Source organism: Hylobates moloch, unplaced genomic scaffold (assembly GCF_009828535.3).
Source record: "Hylobates moloch isolate HMO894 unplaced genomic scaffold, HMol_V3 SCAFFOLD_16, whole genome shotgun sequence".
Lineage (NCBI taxonomy): Eukaryota > Metazoa > Chordata > Mammalia > Primates > Hylobatidae > Hylobates > Hylobates moloch.
The window spans coordinates 30,234,289-30,256,010 of NW_026652291.1; the positions used below are offsets into that span (position 1 = coordinate 30,234,289).

Sequence of the window (21,722 nt, forward strand, 5' to 3'; positions counted from 1 at the left end):
GTACATGCGCACAACGTGCAGGTTTGTTACATTTGTATACATGTGCCGTGTTGGTGTGCTGCACCCATTAACTCGTCATTTACATTAGGTATTTCTCCTAATGCTATCCTTCCCCCCTCTCCCCACCCCACGACAGGCCCTGGTGTGTGATGTTCCCCACCCTGTGTCCAGGTGTTCTCATTGTTCAATTCCCACCTATGAGTGAGAACATGCGGTGTTTGGTTTTCTGTCCTTGCGATGGAATAGATTCTTACTTAGTTTGGTAGTTAAGTATGTTGAGGGAAAAGCGCTGCAACGTTATTCCTTCCTTGTTTTAAATTTGTAATTTCTGTAATTGATTAAAGTCGATTATTGGTTACAAAATGGTCTCAGTCTCTAGTCCTTTTTCTTTGGTATGCCAGAATCTGGACTTGGCTACTTTTATGTAAATACCAGCTATGCTCTTAGATGGTGACAACTACTGCCATAATACCAGTTTGGTCCTATTTTGTAGCTTAGAGTAGCCTGGCCTGGTCTTTGAGACATTAGTGTAGTTTGATAACTGTCAGTATTTGGTTGCATTTTAGGTAATTTTATTCATTCACAATAAGCAAAGTGTCTTTTTTTTTTTTCCTTTGTAACACAGTCGGGCTTTTGTTATACTAAATAGTAAGAAACATTTTTACTTTTTTTTTTTGAGACGGAGTCTCGCTCTGTCGTCCAGGCTGGAGTGCTGTGGCGCGATCTCGGCTCACTGCAGCCTCTGCCCCCCGGGTTCAAGTGATTCTCCTGCCTCAGCCTTCCGAGTAGCTGGGACTACAGGCGCCCGCCACCACACCCAGCTAATTTTTGTATTTTTAGTAGAGATGACGGTTCACCATGTTGGCCAGGATGGTCTCGATCTCTTGACCTCGTGATCTGCCCGCCTCGGCCTCCCAAAGTGCTGGGATTACAGCCATAAGACACCGCGCCTGGCCTCGTTTGTACTTTTTAAAAGGGTTTCAGATATAATAAGACCATAACTTATGTTAAAGTAGTGGAACTCAGTAGTGTGGTAATACATGTAATTTATTTCCACTTTATTTGGGAGAGATAAACTATTTTCAGGGCAATTAATCTGTAACCCTTCCTTTTATTATTCTCTTTGGGTACCAGACTTCTCTCAACCCAGGAAAATAGTGATGGCATGATTTTAGAAGCTTAGATATAGTGTTTCTGGGGTGGGAGATCATGCTTCCAACTCTTCAGAGGATGTTCATGGACTCAGGGAATTTCAGCAATGAAAGAGACCTTGCTCTCATCTCCAGTGTTGCTGTCTGATTTGTTCTTATATTTTAAAGCCCTTCAGTGGCTCACTATTGCTTATTGATAGTTTAAATTTCTCAACATGCTTTGTTGTACTCTTCATGATCTGTTTCTGAGCTATATGTGTGGTCACTTCCCACTTTGCATTCTACATGGAGCCACCCTGAACGGTACCCTGAACTCACTTATTTTCTGAACTGTTTTTGTTTATGCCTTGACCTACTTATTAGACTGTTAGTATCCTCCTCAGGGTAGGAACTATTTTCAGGTTCATCTTTTCTAGAATGCCAAGCATGTTACCTTGCTTCTAGTAAGTACTAAATAACAGGAACCGTAGTTTAGCATGGTCTTATGGGAATTACATTGAATCTAGGGCTGCTGAAGGCACCTCAACAGCAGGACTTTAGGCCGGGCTTGGTGGCTCACACCTGTAACCCTAACACTTTGGGAGGCCGAGGCGAGTGGATCACCTGAGGTCAGGAGTTCAAGACCAGCCTCAGCAACATGGTAAAACCCGGTCTCTACTAAAAATACAAAAAGTAGCTGGGCATGGTGGCATGTGCCTATAATCCCAGCTACCCGGGAGGTAGAGGCAGGAGAATCACTAGAACCTGGGAGGCGGTGGCTGCAGTGAGCTGAGACCATGTCACTGCACTCCAGCCTGGGCAACAGAACAAGACTCGGTCTCAAAACAAAACAAAACAAAACATAAACCAGCAGGACTTTATGCATACACCCTAGCATTTTACCATCAGTTGCTCTCCTGTGTCTGCTCTGTTCTTTTGCTACTAACCAGCTTAATAGAACCACAAGGGTCCTAAACCCAAATGCCAAATAGGTAATATCGTTGAATAAATTGGACCAGGTATTTTTAAAAAGCAGTGATGATAAATGGGAGAATAATTGGACATAGTGGAAACTGTTAATTAGGGGTGACCAATACTCAGTTCTTGATGAGACTTGCCATGCAAGCATGTGGGCCCTTTTGCCACATCTGATTTTTCCCTTCCCCTCCCCTCCCCTCCCTTACCCTCCCCTCCCCTTCCCTCCCCTCTTCCTTCCCTACCTTCCTTCCTTCCTTCCTTCCTCCCTCCCTCCCTCCCTCCAGTGGCACCATCACGGCTCACTGTAGCCTTGACCTCCTCAGGGCCCAGGTGATCCTCCTACCTCAGCCTCCTGAGTAGCTGGGATTACAGGCACATGCCACCGTATCCGGCTAGTTTTCATATTTTTTTGTAGAAATGGAGTTTCGCCATGTTACCCAGGCTGGTCTTGAACTCCTGGGCTCAAGTGATCCGCCCACCTCGGCCTCCCAAAGTGCTCGGATTACAGGAATGAGCCATTGCACCCAGCCCACATCTGATTTTTCAAATGAAATAGGAACACCAGATTTTGATGTGAAAGCTCCAGACTTTTAAATTTCATCAACCAGGTTTCAGCACTGCAGAGCCTGGGAGCTCCCGGCCCACCCGAGGGCCATGGATCTCATTGTCCTCACCACTGCTCTGCCACTCCATTTTCCTCAATAAAATGATTTGGCCCCCTAAAAATTTAAAAAAAAAAAATTTCACCAGCCAATTCAGATTGGTTTGGGCATTGATTTGTTTTCAGTGTTATAGAGAATAGTATATTGAGTTCACCTTTCTACCCATTACCCATATTCAGCAATTATCAGGATCTTTCCACACGTGTCATCTTAACTGCTTCCGCCATATCATTTCATGCTAAATTGTATTAAAGTAAATCCCAGATGTCATGTATTTCAGTCCTGCCTACTTCAGCATGCATCTCTTTAAAAATATAAACCACAATATTCGTGGCTAATCACACCTCACAGAATGAACAATGATGGCCAGGCACGGTGGCTCACGCCTGTAATCCCAGCACTTTGGGAGGCCAAGGCGGGCAAATCACGAGGTCAGGAGTTCGAGACTAGCCTGACCAACACGGTGAAACCCCGTCTCTACTAAAAATTAAAAAAAAAAAATTAGCTGGGCGTGGTGGCACACATCTGTAATCCCAGCTACTCTAGGCTGAGGCAGGAGAATCGCTTGAACCTGGGAGGCGGAGGTTGCAGTGAGCTAAGATTGTGCCACTGCACTCCTACCTGGGCTACAGAGTGAGACTCTCTCCAAAAAAAAAAAAAAAAGAACAATGATTCCTTAATACCCAGTCCATATAGTATGATCCCACTTACCTCAAAAATATCTTTTGAAAGCTAATTTGTTGTCTCTCTCAAGTGTCTAATCTAGAGCAGTCTCCTCTTCCTCTCACCTCCTTTTTTATCCTTGCAATTGAATTGTTGGAGTCAATTGCTCTTAAAAGAATGTACAGCATTTCGGAGTTGTCTATTTGCTTCCTAGAGGTGTCTTTTAACCAGTTCTTCCCCTATATTTTTTGTAAAAGGAATCAGCTGTAAAGATGTAAGCAGAGGTGCAGCAAACCACCATGGCACATGTATACCTATGTAACAAACCTGCACGTTCTGCACATGTACCCCTCCAGAACTTAAAGTGTAAAAAAAAAAAAAAGGATGTAACCAGATTCAGGTTTATCTTTCTGTCGAGGGTGTCACTGCAGGAACACACAGTACTTTTTGTGCCCCTTATTGCTGCTGCTAAGATTGATAAGTAGATTAAGGTGTGTCTTAGTGTCCTGCTGCTGCTGTAACAAATTACCACAGATTTATGGCCTAAAACATCAGGGATTTGTCTTAATCGTTCTGAAGGTCAGAAGTCCTAAAATCAAGGTTTTGGCAGAGCCACGTTTCTTCTGGAGACTTTTTGGGAGTGGGGTGGGGATCAGTTTTCTTGCCCTTTCTAGCTTCTAGAAGCCATTTGTGTTCTTTGGCTCATATCTCCTTCCTCCATCTTTAAAGCCAGGCTGGATGCGGTGGCTCTCGCCTGTAATCCCAACACTTTGGGAGGCCAAGGTGGGCAAATCACTGAAGGTTAGGAGTTTGAGACCAGCCTGGCCAACAGGCCAACGTGGTGAAATCCCGTCTTCACCAAACATACAAAAATTAGCTGGGCATGGTGGTGCACACCTGTAGTCCCAGCTACTCAGGAGACTGAGGCAGGGGGAATCTCTTGAACCTGGGAGGCGGAGGTTGTAGTGAGCTGAGATCGTGCCACGGCACTCCAGCCTGGGTGACAGAGCGAGACTGTCTCAAAAAAAAAAAATTAAAGCCAGTAGCATAGTATCTTTAACTCTCTCCCTCTCCTTCCCTTTTCCATCCTCTGCTTTGTTCCTCACCAACCCTTCTCCCTCTCTTCCTCCCTCCCTGCCTGGCTATCATCATCTCATATCATTCTCTTACTCATCTGCCTCCCTCGTTCCCTTATAAGGACCCTTGTGATAATCTTCTCCACCTCAAGACCCTTAATCTGATTTAATCACATCTGCACAATCCCTTTTGCCATGTAAGATAACACATTCATGGGTTCTAGGGATTAGGATGTGGACATCTTTGTGTGGGGGAGGCATTTTTCTCTTTACCCGGGTGGTAATAGCCCGAAGCCTTCACTGTAAAGTTTCTCATTAACCTTTCACTTAGGAATCTGCTGATGACTACTGTGTGAATTTATTATTTCATTAAGGTTGTGAAATGATGACTTTCTAATTCTGTTACTCCTTCCATATTTATTAGCTGAAATTATTCTTAAGGAATTAATATCATCTGATTATCCTAAAATTTATCATTCATGTTGGTAGGATAAATGCAGAATTTATTTATTCTAATTGATAATTGTCAGAGTAAGGAATTGTTGCCCTTGTCATTTTCAGTGTTATCCAAGAGTTTTTGGGTTTTTTTTTAAGTATTTTACTAAACTCTTTTTAATTGTTGGTTTCAACTTTTAGAATCATTGTGTTTTAGGCAGTTGTTTCCATTCTTTATGCCCAATTTGTCCCTTTGGTTCCTTCATATTGGCTCCTGTATTTTTTCAACATAATCCTGTTGGGTTTTGATAGCATCCTTGTTTTCTGGCACAACAAAGTGTTCTAGGCTTATATTGTATATGTCTATCCTCTGACCTCAGAACAACTGTTTCTCTAAAGAATTCTAGTTCCTTTTTGTGGGGATTGGTATTTGGAGACCACAAGCTAGGTGTCATTTTTGAAAATGTAATATACCATGCAAGCCACAGAACACATTTGTGAGCAGATGCAGCCCATAGCAGCTTTCAGTCTTTTTCATAGTGTCCGTTCACTTAGTTTCACTTTTTCTTTTTTTGTTGAGATGGAGTCTCGCTGTTGCCCAGGCTGGAGTGCAGTGACGCTATCTTGGCTCACTGCAGGCTCTGCCCCACCGGGGTTCACGCCATTCTCCTGCCTCAGCCTCCCGAGTAGCTGGGACTACAGGCGCCTGCCACCACGCCCGGCTAATTTTTTGTATTTTTAGTAGAGACGGGGTTTCACCATGTTAGCCAGGATGGTCTCGATCTCCTGACCTCGTGATCCACCTGCCTCGGCCTCCCAAAGTGCTGGGATTACAGGCTTGAGCCACCGTGCCCGGCCGTTCCACTTTTTCTTATATTTTGACGACTGCTTCAAGGATTCTCTCTATGCATCATTTTAGCTTCTGAAGTGCAGCTCCTCAGTGCCAGAGCTCCTTTTCATATAGTAGGCCACATTGTAGGTCTCAGATCAGCCAATGGATTGTCTTGTCTTTGGTCATATTTCCACCCCTGCTTTAAGGCAGCTGTGGTTTGATTTGACGTAGGAGGAGAACTGGAGACTGGTGCAGAACCTGGCCAGCTGAGCTTAACATTTGGTGGTTGTGCTGAATGAGGCAGTCTTTTTTTTGAGATGGAGCTATGCTCTTTCTGCCCAGGCTGGAGTGCAATGGCGTGATCTTGGCTCGCTGCAACCTCTGCCTCCCAGGTTCAAGCAATTCTCCTGCCTCAGCCTCCCAAGTAGCTGGGATTATAGGCGTGTACCACTACTCCCAGCTAATTTTTGTATTTTTAGTAGAGACGGGGTTTCACAATGTTGTCCAGGTTGGTCTCAAACTCCCGACCTCAGGTGATCCGCCCGTCTCCCAAAGTGCTGGGATTATAGGCGTGAGCCACTGTGCCCAGCCTGAGGCAGTCTTTCTTATAAGGGTCTCTGTGAATATAGTGCCTTGGTTAATCTGACTGATTCACCTTCTTTCTGTCTAGGAACATCTTAGTATCCAGTGAATGCACCTGTGTTATCATATACCACTCTGTGTTGCAGTTGTGTATTTGCCCATCTCCTGGGATAAACTATAAGCTGCTTGAATAGAGACTAGGTTTCATTCATCATTGCAATGCTTGTCTAAAATAAGGCCTGGCACATAGTAGGACCTCATCCTAAGGAATTAGTGAACAGATGAGCAAGCACTGTCCTTGCCTCATCTCTGATCTTTGCCTCTTCCATTCTCTTTATTTCCTTCCTCCCACTCTGACCCTAGCTATACTGAACACCTTACAGTTCTTTGAATATAATGTTCTCTTAACCTGGATCAATCTTTGACTTTCTGTGTCCCCTATATGCCCCATTGGCTTATAACTTCTTTTTTACCCCTCACCAAAAGCTGTATGAAAAGATACTATAGTACCATTACATCCTGTTTTACATGACACTTTTCATGTAGTGTAGTGTTTACTTTGTGAACTCTTTAATGTCTTATTCATCTTCGTGTCTTTAGTTTAACACATATATTGTTGTATAACTGAGTTAAACATCTTAGTCTTCTTGAGAAGCCTTGTGGTATAGTAGAGACTAGATCTGAAGATAGATTTGGTTCAGATCCCAGCAGCTCCACCACTTAAAGTTTATGTGGGTCTTGCAGGGATTACTTAACCCTTCTTCTCTGGTCCTGTTTCTGTAATATGGGAATCGTAGAGCTCATAAACTTGTTAGGACTGATTGAGATGGGTGAGGTTTTTATTGTGCAGGGCCCATTATGGTGCTCCATAGATATTAGTACTCTTTTCTTTCCTCTGTATTGAATGAAAATTGAATTGCTTCTCAGAGCCCCTCATGCTATATGTCATTGAAATAACTAGATATGGAGTATTTTAATGAGAGGAATTAGGAGTAGTTTGTGATTCTTTCATTCATTCAACAAATATTTATATAATATTTAGTATGTGTCAGACCTGGCTGAGAATATGGGGATAAACAGGGGACAAGGTCCTCAAGCTGTCGTGGGGAACAAGGACAACAAACAAGTTAAAATAATAGAATTTCAGGTAGTGATAAGCACTATAATGGAAGTTCAGGCACTAGGGTGTAGGGGGTGACTGATGGGTTAAAGGGTGTTTGAGTGGTCAGGGGAGGCCTTTCTGAACAGAGAGAGATAAATGGATTGAAATGATCGGTGGTCCTCTCCTGCAAATATTTCTACTTCAGACCTATATTGAGATGCATTTTGTGTTAAGATTTCCAAACTGAGTCTATTCCATACTTCCCTACTCATTTCATAAAGTGAGGCCAAATCAAGCTAACTAGTGTCAGGTATAAAGACTTTGCTGCACATAATTGAAGCAGGAAGTATCAACTCATCATTTACAGTGAATATAGAAGTTTCCTCCATTACTTCAGGTCCATAATAAAAGCCTGTTGTAGGGACTCAGAAATTTGAGTAATATTTTTATTATTATTTTGCTCTGGCTGGAGTGCAATGGCATGATCATAGCTCGCTGCAACCTCGAACTCCTGGCCTCAAGTGATCCTCCCACCTCTACCTCCCAAAGCGCTGAGATTACAGGCATGAACCCCCGCACCTGGCTGAAAATTTGGATCTTATACCAAGTTATGATTTCTGTCCTTCCCAACTAGCTTATAGATAAGAAAGCCAAACAGATCCCTTAAAGAGTTCAGCCTTGAGTCACAGGCCTACCATAACTTAAGCCTAAAAATTATGAAGAAGTAACTTGGCAATTGGGAAACTATTGGCTTATAACTTCTTTTTTCCCTCACCAAAAGCTATATGAAAAGATACTATAGGCCAGGCATGATGAGAGAGAGGAGAGGGAGGAGGGAGGACAGAAGGGCAGTGGTGGGGGTGGGGGTGCGGAGGAGAAAGAGAGAGAGGCAGAGGGGAGAAAAGGCAGGGGAGGGAGGAAGGAAGGAAAAGATGGTATATATGCCATAGTTTTCAGATTATTTTGTTTGGAGTTACTGTATTTCAGCTTTTTTATTACTGGTATCTGTACTGAGGTCTGTTCTGTGCTGACAAGAAGAAAGAATAGGATGCTTTGGCTGGGCATGGTGGCTCACGCCTGTAATCCCAGCACTTTGGGAAGCTGAGGTGGGTGGATCACGAGGTCAGGAGAATGAGGCCATCCTGGCCAACATGGTGAAACCCTGTCTCTACTGAAAATACAAAAATTAGCCAGGTGTGGTGGTGTGCGCCTGTAGTCCCAGCTACTCAGGAGGCTGAGGCAGGAGAATCGCTTGAACCCGGGAGGTGGAGGTTGCAGTGAGCTGAGATCACGCCACTGCACTCTAGCCTGGGCAACAGAGTGAGACTCCGTCTCAAAAAAAAAAAAAAAAAAAAAAAAGGAATAGGATGCATGTTGCTCAGTCATCAAAATGAACCATCCTTTTTATCAATAACGATCCCATGAACTCTTACTTACGCCAGACTTTTTCTGTAGGGAAAAATATGGCCCTTTCAACGTGAATTTTTTTTTATTATTATTATACTTAAAGTTTTAGGGTACATGTGCACAGTATGCAGGTTTGTTACATATGTATACATGTGCCATGTTGGTGTGCTGCACCCATTAACTCGTCATTTAGCATTAGGTATATCTCCTAATGCTATCCCTCCCCGCTTCAGCATGAATTTAATGTGACTGTTGTCCACTGGGTTAGAAACAGGTCAATAAACAGATGGTTCAGTACAGAAGGCTAATTGGTACATTAACATTTAATAATATAAATCGAATTTCTTGTTGTATTATATACAAAGTTCCTAGCTTTTAATTATAACTTGACCTCGTGCTTCCTTCTCCATAAAAGTTAAAGGATACATTGCTTCATTTAAATCTCTCTTATTCAGTAAACAGTTGTCTACAGCCTTCCCTGTTTTGAACTGATCTAGAGAAGGGGGCTGCTTCCAGTTTGAAATTGCTACACCATATCTTTATGCTGACTTCTGAAGACTGAGTCTGGTTTCTAGGAAAGTGGAACAAATATATAAAGGTAACCCAGTAGGGGTGCAGTGACTTCTATGCTGTTTCTTGTGTGAATTGCTGACTGGTAGTTTGATCCTGAGCCATTGCCCCCATATGCATATAGAGCCTGGCAGCCTGGACAGTAGAGCCCTCTGTGAAATCAGCCAGCTGGCCATAGACCCGAACTTGGGCTCCCAAACAAGTCTCCAACTTGAGGGAGGTTGATGTCATCTGCTTTATCCTGTGCTCCCAACCTCATTGTTCAACATAAAATGTGGGAAATCAAGGGAATAGTTGTTAAGAAAGAACAAGGCTTTGTTTGTGCCCATAATAAAAGGGTCACGCTGGAGGTTTTTACCGTAAATAACTTTGGAACAGTATGAAAAAAAACATTTGATCTGGCTTCACCCCCGCAGTAGTATTGTTAGGGCAGCAACGGGTCTTTCGTTCTCGTTCCCCTCCTTTCCTCCCTCTCTTTCTCCCCTTTTCTTCCCCCCTCCACCCCTCCCCCAAGTAAGCATGACGTGTTGCCTATGTTAAGTTAATGTAGCAAATGCTGATAGAAGCAGGAAGAGAGCATCTATCCATTATCATGCCAGTGCCTGGAAATTTGCTATTTCTGGTTTTCAGCACTTCTAGAGAAAGCCTTCTAGCCTCCTTGATCATATTTTAGCTTAAGCAATACTTATGTACTATGTTATACTATCAGTGAACTGTACTAGAAATTTGAAAGAATTTAGTGTTGCCAAATGCTGCTTGTGGGCTAAGTTTGACTTTGTTCTGGGCAAAATCTAGATGTGATCCTTTTATTTCAGGAATATACTTGATAGACTTTGTACATGCTTTTGTTTAAAAGATCAGCTTAAATTCATTTTATGCCCATTAAATATAGCACCTCAGCCATCAGAGTTTATGTTTTTCGTTTTTGAGATACAGTGGTCCCTTTTGAAAGTGTTTCTGAGGCTGGGCACGGTGGCTCACGCCTGTAATCCCAACACATTGGGAGGCCGAGGCGGGAGGATCATGAGGTCAGGAGTTCGAGACCAGCCTGGCCAACATGGTGAAACCCTGTCTCTACTAAAAATACAAAGATTAGCTGTGCATGGTGGCGTATGCCTGTATTCCCAGCTTACTCGGGAGGCTGAGGCAGGAGAATCGCTTGAACCTGAGAGGTGGAGGTTGTGGTGAGCCAAGATCATGCCACTGCACTCCAGCCTGGGCAACAGTGTGAGACTGTCTAAAAAAAAAGAAAGAAAGAAAAAGAACATGTTTCTGGTATATTTTTCTATCTAAAGCCATAGCATCTTTAATGAGTTGGTGTTCTTTCTGCTTTTTTATATCTTAGGGGAATAGACCCTTTGGCTCAGTATTCACTTGTGAATTCTTATGAAGAGTAGAGATAATTATATATGCAACCTCAATCCTCTCTTTCCCTCATATCTAATGTTGGATTCTTCATGTAGTTTATTCCTTATGAAGTTAAAAACCACATACAGGAAAAGCTGGCATCATCTTGGATTCCTTACTGTCTTTTTACCAGCTAAAAGGATCAAACATCTGCTTTGTTAGGCATTTTGTATCCTTTCATTTTCTAAATCTTGCTGCTGCTTCCTTGAGAGTGTACCTGACTATCCCTTTCTCTCCGTTTCCATGCAATAGCCATTTGGGCCCTAATCATCCCTGGATTTAGTGAACATAGCATAATTTATCTAGTTTGCCATCCATTAGTACTGTTAGGTTAGAAGATATGGTTAATGGGCCAGACGTGGTGGCTTACATCTATAATCCTAGCACTTTGGGAGGCTGAGGCAGGCAGATTGCCTGAGCTCAGGAGTTTGAGACTAGCCTGGCCAACATGACAAAACCCCGCCTCTTCTAAAAATACAAAAAAAAAAAAAAAAATATATATATATATATATAGAGCCAGGTGCAGTGGCTCACGCTGTAATCCCAGCACTTTGGGAGGCCGAGGCGGGCGGATCACAAGGTCAGGAGTTTGGGACCAGCCTGGCCAACATGGTGAAACCCTGTCTCTACTTAAAAAATAAAAAATTAGCCAGGCCTGGTGGCGTGCACCTGTAGTCCCAGCTACTCGGGGAGGCTGAGGCAGGAGAATTGCTTGAACCCAGGAGGTGGAGGTTGCAGTGAGCTGAGATTGTGCCACTGCACTCCAGCCTGAGCAACAGTGCGAGTCTCCGTCTCAAAAAAAAAAAAAAAAAAAGCCGAGCGTGGTGGCACACATCTGTAGTCCCAGCTACTCTGGAGGCTGAGGCATGAGAATTGCTTGAACCCGGGAGGCAGAAGTTGCAGGGAGCCGAGATAGTGCCACTTCACTCCAGCCTTTACGACAGAGCAAAACTCTGTCTCAAAAAAAAAAGAAGAAAATATGGTTAATGACCTAAATATTTATGGAGTTCCGAGTTATCACCAACAAACAGTTATAACAATAATATAACACCTATTGAATGCCTGCTATGTGACAAACACTGTTCCAGGCAGTTTACCTGTATAACATTTAATCCTCACAGTAGCTGGGCATGGTGGTGTGTCCTTGTAATCTCAGCTACTCAGGAGGCTGGCACAAGAGGATCTCTTGAGCCCAGGAGTACATGACCAGCCTGGGCAACACAGTGAGACCCTATCTAAAAAACAAAATCCTCACAATAACCTTATGATGTATGTACAACTGTTGTCCTTATTTTACAAATGAAGTAGAGGAGTTAAGGAACATGCCCAAGTGTTTACAGCTGGTAAATGGCACACCTGTGATTTGAGCACGGACCAGAAAGTCTGACTCTAGAACCTTCCATCTTAAAAGTACTATGTTGTATGGTCTCTCAGAGAGAAAAGAGGCTAGATATTCCTGTTTCTGTTCTGTTCTTTTCTTTTTTTTTGAGACGGAGGCTCGCTCTGTTGCCCAGGCTGGAGTGCAGTGGAGAGATCTCGGCTCACTGCAACCTCTGCCTCCCGGGTTCAAGGGATTCTCCTGCCTCAGCTGCCCGAGTAGCTGGGACTACAGGCGCGTGCCACCACGCCCGGCTAGTTTTTGTATATTTAGTAGAGACGGGGTTTCACCATGTTAGCCAAGATGGTCTCGAACTCCTGACCTCAAGTGATCTGCCTGCCTGGGCCTCCCAAAGTGCTGGGATTACAGGCGTGAGCCACCGCTCCTGGCCTGTGAGTTTTTTGTTTGTGTGTTTGTTTTGAGACAGGGTCTTGCTCTGTGACCCAGGCTGAAGTGCAATGACATGATCACAACTCACTGCAGCCTTGACCTGGGATCAGGCAATTCTCCTCCCTGAGGCTTCTGAGTAGCTGGGACCACAGGTATGCACCACCACACCCAACTAATTTTTTTTTTTTTAAATTATTTGTAGAGGCAGGGTCTTCCTGTGTTGCCCAGGCTGGTCTCAAATTCCTGGACTCAAGTGATCCTCCCCTTTCGGCCTCCTAAAGTGCTGGTATTACAAGGTGTGAGCCAGTGGGCCTGGCGGACCTTGTGAGTTTTGAGGACCCTGGCCAAGTATTTTGTAGGATGCCCTCTATTGGGCATTTGTCAGATGTTTTTCTCATGATAAGCTGAGGTTATGGGTTTTGGGGAGGAAGACCACAGAAATAAAATGTCATTTTTTTTCTTGTCAAAACCAGGATTCACTTGTAAAGTGTCATTTTCATCACATCATATCAACATGATTTGTCACGTTGATACTGCCCTTGATCATTTGGATGAATTAGTGTTTGTCAGGTTTCTTCACTATACAATATTCTTTTCTTTCCTTTTATCCCCCTTAATGATGTTTTGGTCAGTCCACTACAGAGTTACTCTTTTTTCCCCCTTTCTATTCTGTGTTCTTTAGAAGGAAGTCACTTTATGTAGCCCACACTTAAGGAGTGGGGAGTTATGCTTCACACTCCTTACGGGTGCCTAAATTATTTGAGAATCTTCACGGAAGATTTGTCTCTCTTCCTTATTTATTTATTTAATCAATCATTTATATGTAAGTGTAGATTCATGGATGTTTACTGTGTACTTTGGATTATAAACCAGTACTATATTTTGTTGCCCTAATTGTTACAGCTTTAGCTATTGGGAGCTCTTTAGGCTCCTGTGTCCCTTTGACATACCCCCATTCTTGTATTTTTTGGATTTTGATTTTTGTTTGTTTGTTTTGAGACAGAGTCTTGCTCTGTCACCCAGGCTGGAGTGCAGTGGCATAATCTCCTCTCATTGCAACCTCTGCCTCCTGGGTTCAAGTGATTGTCATGCCTCAGCCTCCCAAGTAGCTGCAATTACAGGTAGGTGCCACCATGCCTGGCTAATTTTTGTATTTTTAGTAGAGATGGGGTTTCTCCATGTTGGCCAGGCTGGTCTTGAACTCCTGACCTTAAATGATCTGCCCCCCTCAACCTCTGGTTTTTGTTTTTGAGCACTTTCTTACTTTCTGGCACTATAAGATGCTCTAGGCTCATTTTGTACATTTCCTTCCTCAGTCTTAGGATCATTTCTCCAAGGAGCCCTAGTTGCCTTTATTGGAGAAGGGAATTAAATCTGGGTGGATAGTGTTATTTTTAAGGCATCTTTTTCTGGAACCTTTTTTTTTTTTTTTTTAAAACGCAGTTGTGCTAGCAAGTGGCCAAAAGTAGTCCCATCCTTCCTGCAACTTTAGAGTAAGGGTGGAATTCTGTGAGCAGCAGGGGTGGGCTAGGATGTAGTACTTAGGAGCAGGGCAGAGAACCAGGTCTCACTTCTGCATTAGATCAGGTCATTTATTGTTACGGAGGGTCACTAGAAGAACTCATTTGAACTGTACTTGTATCTTTAGCAAGATCATGGTTGAAAATGAAGAGTCTGTTAGTTACAGTCCTTTTACGAGGATCTTCCTGATAAATTGTTGTTCATGGTTACTTCCAGGAAAATTGTCCCTTAGATAAATTTGTGAGCTTTCATCAGAAAACAAATGATGTCTCTTTAGTCTTTTAATTTTGGCTTCCAGAAAACTTAGAACCAAATTTATTATACAGATATCATTTGCTCAGTTCAGGTTCTTGATAAGACTTTTTTCTTCCCTCAGGTGAACTCTATTCCATTTTATTCCTAATTGCCTTATTGACCTAAGCTACTTATAGATCCTTTTGAAGTTTTATTTTGAATGTTTGGTAAAGGAATGAGAGCAGGCTTCAGTAGCAGGACCTGCTCAAAAATCTGTTTCCAGCCACTGTCTAGCATGGTCCAAGAAAATCCAATTTTAAATGAGTTTATCTTCCCAGTTACCTGTTTTCGCACTTCTCACAGGCTCAGTGTGAGTATTCACATATTCTTGACATCACCTACTCTGCATATAAAATTAACACTTTTTTTCCTTCTTTTTTTTTTTTTGAGATGGAGTCTAGCTTGTCGCCTAGGCTGGAATGCAGTGGCATGATCTCGGGTCACTGCAACCTCCGCCTCCCAGGTTCAAGCGATTCTCCTGCCTCAGCCTCCTGAGCAGCTGGGATTACATGCACCTGCCACCATGCCCGGCTAATTTTTTATTTTTAGCAGAGACAGGGTTTTGCCATGTTGGTCAGGCCGGTCTCAAACTCCTGACCTCAAATGACCCGCCACCTTAGCCTCCCAAAGTGCTGGGATTACAGGCATGAGCCACTGTGCCCATCCCCCCTACTTTTTAAGTTGTGAACTTTGTTTTGCTTTTCTTCAGAAGGTGATATCTAGAAACAAATCTTTATTACTTCCTATTCCTTGATGTCATATGGGCAAATTTTATAGCTTGGTATTACCTTTGTTTAATTAAAGAACTTTATGTTTACTATTATAAGTATTTATTGTTTAAAGGGAAGAAAAGAATCCTTTTAAGGTCTTGCTATTATAGTAGGTAAAAGTAGCAGTTATTGATTCACCAAGGTGGTTCTCTAGGACAATTTAAGAAGAAAAAAAAAACTTCTCAATTCTTGAGAAACCAGATGACCTTTTAAGGTGATCTGTAATTAGAACATTTTAATGAAAGGAAATTAAGCTATCATTTTAGCCTATTAGACTTTGCTGGCTCTGGTTAGTCATTGAGCTTGGCCCAGTTTCCTATTCCCTAATTTTAGCCACCTGGTTTATGTAATGATGTTGGGGTTGGGAGATATGATTTTTGTTTTGTTCTGTTTTTCTTTAAGACTGATGACTTGGCTCCTAAATAACTACAAAGTTATATGAACTAGATAGGAAACCTACTGATTTTCAGAAAAATTCTGAGATGTTTTAGAATGCTCAAACAGTCCATATGAGTGAGCCCCACCTGAAAGTTCAGTTGTCAGGTTGCCTGCCTGGATTTCCAAATATCCAGATAAATAACCTCATGTAGTTGTGTCATCTGAAGGTTATAGGGAGTGTAGACATGTGGAGACCCTGGGGGAACTTCCAGCATCATCACACACTATTTCTGGGAGGTAAATTTCACGTTGATAAAAGGTGCAGGCTGCAGTGGCGGACCCTTTGCCTTCAGCCTCTTGAAATGAATTTCAGTTTTTGCCTTAAAATGAGTCTTTAATAATCTTCGGATGTCATAGAAGAGACAATGCAAATGTTTCTTCTGTGATTGCAGTTCCTCAGTACAATGTCGTAGAGGACAATTTAAATAGTATTTACCCCTTTGGAGTACCAGTTAGAGATGTGATTTTCCTGGAGTCTTTCAGAAAAACATAGCAGATTTCTTAACTCATTTTGTAAGGTACTTTTAGCAATGCCTTAAGAGTTTTATGACCTGCATTTAAGCTCCTTTATGATGTAGAGAGACTCCTCTCCTTAAATTAAAAGAAAAAAAAGTTTTTGAAGGACACTGTTCATATCTTGGAGGAAAATTAAGAGATTATTCTTCCAGGAAATAAGGTGGTTGGGCAAATGTATGCAAATCCTGCAAGCACTGTTAAATTCAGTTGTTTGTCCTAGGCCAATGACTTAGTCTCTTTCCTTGCCTTAGCATGGAGATGATGAAGTCTGTGATGACTCTTTTCAGTACTTTCACCTTGATGCTTATTCCAGGCTGTCCTTTACCAGTTTCACTTACATTTAGACATTTTCAGCAACCTGTAATTCTTAACCTTCTTCCTTCAGAATTAAGCCAATGCAATGAGCAAATCTGGAAAGTTATGTTACCCAAGTTCTATGTTGTCTGCAACTTTATTCATAGGAAAAAAGTCCAAATCCAAATTAGGGTTTCTGGATTGGCTTGGAATGTGAAAAATCTGTTATTCCTGCTGTCTACCTTTTTGAACTTCTCCTTTGCTCTTAAATTTTGTCTTTATGCTTTATAAAGTGAGAATCTTGGGGAAGTGAGTATCTTTGTGGGTCAACTGATTCTGAAGAAAGGAAGAGAGGCATCACGCTGATGACTATACATTACTTTGTGATTTGGTTAGTTCTCAGACCTTTTTGACTTACATGTGTGTATCCAAGGTTCTAAGGTACTTATTTATTTATTTATTTATTTATTTTGAGACGGAATTTCACTCTTGTTGCCCAGGCTGGAGCGCAATGGCGCGATCGCGGCTCACCACAACCTCCGTCTCCCAGGTTCAAGCAATTCTCCTGCCTCAGCCTCCCGAGTAGCTGGGATTACAGGCATGCGCCACCATGCCTGGCTAATTTTGTATTTTTAGTAGAGATGGGGTTTCTCCATGTTGGTCAGGCTGGTCTCGAACTCCCGACCTCAGGTGATCTGCCTGCCTCGGCCTCCCAAAGTGCTGGGATTACAGGCGTGAGCCACCGCCTCCAGCCCTCTGAAGTACTTTTTGGCTGGGCACGGTGGCTCATGCCTGTAATTTCAGCATTTGGGAGGCCAAGGTGGGAGGATCACTTGAGCTCAAGGGTTCGAGACCAGCCTGGGCAACATAGGGAGACCCTGTCTCTACAAAAAATAAGACAATTAGTTGGGTGTAGTGATGCACACCTGTAGTCCCAGCTACGTGGAAGACTGAAGCAGAAGGATGGCTTGAGCCTACAAGGTTGAGGCTGCAGTAGGCTGTGATTGTGCAGCTGCACTCCAACCTGGGCAACAGAGTGAGGCCCCCTCTCAAAAATAAAAATAAAGTAGTCCTTTTTTATTTTGCTTCTTTCAGTTTATGATTCAGAAAAATTATCACAAGAAACCTTTAAGAATCTTCAAGGCTAAATTTCCCTTGATTGTTTGCTGATGCTAACTTCAAGGTCCTCACCTTGTGGCTGCCTGCTGATCTCTCTAAGGTGGAGAATGCAGACTGATCAGTGCTGTGTTAACACTTGAGAGGACTCTCAACTCTGATTTGCACTGATGCAAAGATTCTATTAGTCTTTCTTGGCCTCTGTACATTCCTCTTCATTCAGACATTCCTTTTGGGGGAAGGCAGCATGGGATGTGGAAAGAGAGTGGGTTTTAGACGTTTCTCATATCCACGTAACAGTGTTTATTTATTTTTATTTATTTTTACTTTTTTTTTTTTGAGATGGAGTTTTGCTCTTGTCACTCAGGGTGGAGTGCAGTGGTGCGATCTCGGCTCACTGCAACCTCCGCCTCCCAGGTTCAAGCAATTCTCCTGCCTCGGCCTCCTGAATAGCTGGGATTACAGGCACCTGCCACCATGCCCAACTAATTTTTGTATTTTTAGTAGAGACGGGGTTTTGCCATGTTGGCCAGGCTGGTCTGAAACGCCTGACCTCAGGTGATCCACCCGCCTCAGCCTCCCAAAAGTGCTGGGATTACAGGTGTGAGCCACTGCACCTGGCTATTTATTGAGACATGTTCTCACTCTGTTGCCCACGCTGGAGTGCAGTGGCACAATCACAGCTCACTGCAGCCTCGACCTCATGGGATCAAGCAGTCCTCCCATCTCAGCCTCCTGAGTAGCTGGGACCACAGGTGCATGTCAACCACACCCAGCTAATTTTATTTTTTGTAGAGATGGGATCCCACTATATTGCCCAGGCTGGTCTCAAATTCCTGGGCTCAAGTGATCCTCCCACTTGGCTTCCCAGAGTGCTGGTATTACAAGTGTGAGCCACTGCACCTGGCCAACACAATTTATTTATTAACTGCTATAATGGACAAGTTACTAAGTTTCCTCATCAGTAAAATAGGGATAACAAGACCAGTTTCCATGGAGTTGTTGATTAAAGATTATGTTTGTAAAGTATATAGCATGATTCTTTATGTTTGTAAAGTATATAGCATGATTCTTTAATCCTTTTATCTTTCCAAACCACTCAGTTGCAGAACCCCAAGCTCCGATCAGTTCATGCATGTGCCTTTTCTTTGCTTCTGCATCCTGGCTGCTAGGTTGTACCGCTAGAAATGTGTGGTTCATTATCTTAGCTGAGATCTCAGTGCTACTCAGCAGTCATTCTGTGTGATGTTAGTCAGCTTTCTTTCTGTCCTGTAGAGAGGGCAAAATTGTTGGCCCAGAAGAACTTGGTTCTATAGACATGTTTTGTTTTTCCTTGAGATAGTTTTTCTTTTCTGTTTTTTTTTTTTTTTTTTTGAGACGGAGTCTTGCTCTGTCACCAGGCTGGAATGCAGTGGCGCGATCTCTCTCACCCTGGTTTCAAACGATTCTCCTGCCTCAGCCTCCCAAGTAGCTGGGACTACAGGCGTGCATCACCATGCCCAGCTAATTTTTGTATTTTTAGTAGAGACAGGATAGGATGGTCTCCATCTCTTGACCTCATGATCCACCCACCTCGGCCTCCCAAAGTGCTGGGATTACAGGTGTGAGCCACCACACCCGGCCTGAGATAGTTTTTCAAATGTTGGGATTGGTTGTAAAGATTTAAAAATTAGGAGACTTCAAATGAAAGTTAAAATGTCTACCTTCTCTTGAAAAACTGGATGATCTGAAAACCTGGAGTGCCATGGCAGTCATTGGCGTTTCCTGTGACACAGGCCATCTTTTCTAGTTTGCTATGTATGGCTTGTGCTGGTCCAGTAGACTCAGTATGTTTCTCCCTTGATCTCTGTGGGCACTTACTTTTTGGTTTTGGCCTGTAGACTCTACCTCCTTAAAATCCCTCAAACTCTTCAGTTCATGGGTTACTAAACTTTTTTAAATTAAATTATTTAATCAAATATAATTTAATAAACCTTAATAAAATTAAATAAAATTTAAAATTATTTTAATTAAATAAAATCTGTCTCATTCTCTCTATACTGAAGGCCTTCTCCTTTCTTACCTGGAGTACTGAAATAGTGTCCCAACCCACCTCCTTATCTCTAGGGTTGTCTTTCTCTAGTCTGTCTTCATAGTACTGGTAGCTTCATCTTTCTGAATTGTCATTGACTCACATCATTCTGTTTCAAATTCCTTATTGCCCTTCCACTTTGTACTAAATGAAGCTTAAACTCCTTAGCATGCTATTCTAGTTCTACATGATCGGGCCAGTACCTCTCCAGGCACTTAACCTCTCCGGGCCTCAGTTTCCTCCCATGGAACACCGGGAAAATAATTCTTGCCAGTAGGGTTATAGTGAGGATTAAATTTAAAATACTTATAAAGCAGCAACACAGTATTTGACACTTAGTAAGTATTCAGTAAATACTAGCTATTAGTAATATGATAATGCCATATTTTTGTTTTATGTTTTTCTGGACCCAGGCCTTCATATTTGCTGTCTCTTCTACCCTGAATGTCTTTACCCTCTTTCCCTTGATTGAAATTCATCCTTTAGGACTCAGCTCATGTGTTACCCACTCCTAGATACACTCCCTGACCCTCCATAATCCCATGGCATTTGTGCATACCTCTGGTAGCATGCCTTGCACATGGCAGTGAAGTGCTGTCTCTCTCTCTTAGCTTTATTGAGGTATAATTGGCAAATAAAAATTGTTTATATTCAAGATACATAATGTGATGTTTTGGTATACATATACATTGTGAAGTGAATACCACAATCAAGCTAATTAACATATTTTATCACCCCATACAAATGTCTAACAAATACATTAAAAGTTCCCCAGTATCACTAACCATCAGGGAAATGCAAACCAAAACCACTATGAAGGCATCTCATTTCTTATCACCCTCCTCTCCTCATTTAGACTCATAAGCCCTTTGAAGACAGGAACTGTCTTACTCATACTTGTGTCCCAGTGACCAGCACAGGTCTAGGTATCTTAAATGTTTGACAAATTAGGCCGGGCGTGGTGGCTCACACCTGTAATCCCAGCAGTTTGGGAAAGCCAAGGCAGGTGGATCACTTGAGGTCAGGAGTTGGAGACCAGTCTGGCCAACATGGTGAAACCCCATCTCTACTAAAAACATAAAAATTAGCTAGGCTTAGGGGCGCATGCCTGTAGTCCCAGCTACTTGGAAGGCTGAGGCAGGAGAATCACTTGAATCTGGAAGGCGGAGGTTGCAGTGCAGTGAGCCGAGATTGCACCACTGCGCTGTAGCCTGAGTGAAACAGCAAGACTCCGTCTCAAAAAAAAAAAAAAAAAAAAAAAGGGCCAGGTGAGATGGCTTACACTTGTAATCCCAGCACTTTCAGAGGCCAAGGCAGGTGGATCACAAGATCAGGAGATCAAGACTATCCTGGCTAACACGGTGAAACCCCGTCTCTACTAAAAATACAAAAAATTAGCTGGGTGTGGTGGCATGCGCCTGTAATCCCAGCCACCCGGGAGGCTGAGGCAGGAGAGTTGCTTGAACCTGGGAGGCGGAGGTTGCAGTGAGCCGAGATCGGATCACTGCATTCCAGCCTGGGTGACAGAGTGAGACTCTGTCTCAAAAATAAATAAATAAATAATAAAAATAAAAGTTTGACATATTAGCAAATGGTGCTGGATGGCAGAAGACGGTTGACTAATACTACTGTTTATTAGGGAATTTAGAAGATGTGCCATAAAACTTTTTTTAGTTAATCTGTCATTTCAAATTTATCTAGTAGTGATAACTTTTCTTTAGTTATTATCAATTTTTTCCAAAATAAAATAGCTTTATTATTATTTTTGAATATAAGTGATCCAGTAATACATGCCTTTTTTTTTTTTTTTTTTTTTTGAGACAGAATCTCGCTGTGTTGCCCAGGCTGGAGTGCAGTGGCACAGTCTCGGCTCACCACAACTTCCGCCTCCCGGGTTCAAGCAATTATCCTGCCTCGGCCTCCAAAGTAGCTGGGATTACAGGCGCCCAATACCATGCCTGGCTAATTTTTTTTTGTATTTTTAGTAGAGACGGAGTTTCACCATGTTGGCCAGGCTGGTCTCAAACTCCTGACCTCAGGTGATCCACCTGCCTCTGCCTCCCCAAGTGCTGGGATTACAGGCATGAGCC

At 42.7% G+C, this 21,722-nt stretch overlaps 1 protein-coding gene across 1 annotated transcript in view; it reads left to right on the top strand.

Annotated features, from left to right (window-relative positions):
• The window catches only part of TMED10 (transmembrane p24 trafficking protein 10), a 45,669-nt gene that overhangs the window by 897 nt on the left and 23,050 nt on the right, over positions 1 to 21,722 (top strand). The window lies entirely within an intron of this gene.